General features: G+C 34.7%; 1 non-coding gene across 1 annotated transcript; it reads right to left on the reverse strand.

Annotated features, from left to right (window-relative positions):
* Positions 1 to 1,492: 1,492 nt before the first annotated feature.
* On the reverse strand, positions 1,493 to 1,599 carry LOC113688691 (small nucleolar RNA R71). Its single transcript, XR_003448055.1, has one exon. It is a non-coding gene; the product is annotated as a small nucleolar RNA R71 (small nucleolar RNA).
* Positions 1,600 to 1,917: the final 318 nt, after the last annotated feature.

A 1,917-nucleotide genomic window follows, 5' to 3' on the forward strand; every position in this document is an offset into this window, starting at 1 on the left:
ACTTTCTTTACTCTGTTTGTATTTGTAATTCCTGATGATTTACATTAATGAAGTTATGAGGTTTTCATCATTCATGAGTAGCTAATTTCCTTTATCTAGGGAGTAGATGAAGCTTATGGCCAAATGATATGAAGTGATTGTGATTTATGCTTGTTATGTCTTGTATTAACTTATCTACTTGTGTATGTTGGATTACTTGTTGTTGTTTGATCACCAATAGCAGGTTTATAGTTGTTTTTACTCATTGAGAAATGGTAAAAATAATGGAATGACACAAGTAGAACTTGAGTTGTATATTCATGAGAATAGAAATACATTCAAGTGGATGAAATCTGCATTTCATGTGTAAATAAGAACAGATTTAGTATTTACCAAGAGATTAGGAAAAACTAATCTGTTTTAACCCATTATTATCATGAGAATGTGATTTTGGTATTTCTGGAAATGAATCATTGGTTAAACAAGAGCAGTAACAAGTGTTGAATTAATTCATTTTAGATCTTTTGAGTCATAAGTGGAATCTACATCCCTAGATCTTAATATTTAGTGAATTCTACTCCTATTGTGAAATTGCATTTATCTATTTAAAAATTTTTGTAGTTGAATTAAAATCTGAAGTTTCTGCTCAAATTAATTGTAAGTCTAAATAATAGAGTGAATTAGTATCTAATAATTGTTTTAATTGCTCCTCGTGGGATCGACCCGATACACATCTTGTACTACAATTGCGACCTGTATACTTGCAGTCCAACGGGTGTAAAATCGGAATTAAACTTGCATTGATAAAAAAATCCCGTCAAGTTTTTGGCGCCGTTGCCGGGGAGCGGCAATATTAGAGCCTAATCATCTTTATTAATTTAGACAGCTTTATTTTGTAGATTATAGTTAATCTTATATTGTAATCAGTTTTTGACAATTGAAGTTGCATAATATCTCTTATTTCTGTTTGTAGTGTATGCACCGGGCGTCTCGGGAAGTTACACCTTTCGATCCAGAAATTGAGAGGACACTACGTAGACAAAGGAGGCATACACAACAGCAAGAGGAACAAGAGATTTGGCAACCGATAGAGGACATTTTGATAGAACTACCATTTGAAGAAGAAATGGCGGAAAATGACCCAAATAGGCGAGTTCTACGAGATTATACTCTACCGGGAACACAAGGATCTCAAACAAGCATAGTAAGGCCTACGGTAAATGCTAACAATTTTGAGATTAAACCATCACTTATCCAAATGGTTCAACAATCTCAATTTGGAGGTAATGCAGTAGAAGATCCTAATACACACTTAGCTACATTCTTAGAAATTTGTGATACAATTAAAATGAATGAAGTTAGTGATGATGCTATAAGACTAAGGTTGTTCCCATTTTCATTGAGAGATAAGGCCAAACTTTGGCTACACTCTCATGCTCCTAATACTTTCACTGGATGGGATGAACTATCAAGAGCATTCTTAAATAAGTATTTTCCACCAGGTAAGACTGCTAAGTTTAGAATGGATATCACTAGTTTTAGCCAATTGGAAGGTGAATCATTATATGAGGCATGGGAAAGGTTTAGAGATTTGCTTCGGAAATGTCCACATCATGGACTGCCGGAATGGTTAATCATACAAACCTTCTATAATGGTTTAGTTTTTTCTACTAAAACTATGATCGATGCAGCTGCAGGTGGAGCTTTAATGGGTAAATCACCCCAAGAGGCTCATAATTTGATAGAAGAAATGGCAGCAAATAACTATCAATGGGCCAATGAGAGAGGTAATACAAGACGTCATGCAGGTATGATAGAAATGGACACTCTCAATATGCTGAGTGCTCAAATGAATAATGTGATGAAGTTGCTAAGTAGACAAAGTGGAGTTGGTCCAAGTTCATCTAATGCACATGTAGCGTGTTGTTCTATATGTGG

Source organism: Coffea arabica, chromosome 5e, assembly GCF_036785885.1.
Source record: "Coffea arabica cultivar ET-39 chromosome 5e, Coffea Arabica ET-39 HiFi, whole genome shotgun sequence".
NCBI classification, from domain to species: Eukaryota; Viridiplantae; Streptophyta; class Magnoliopsida; order Gentianales; family Rubiaceae; genus Coffea; species Coffea arabica.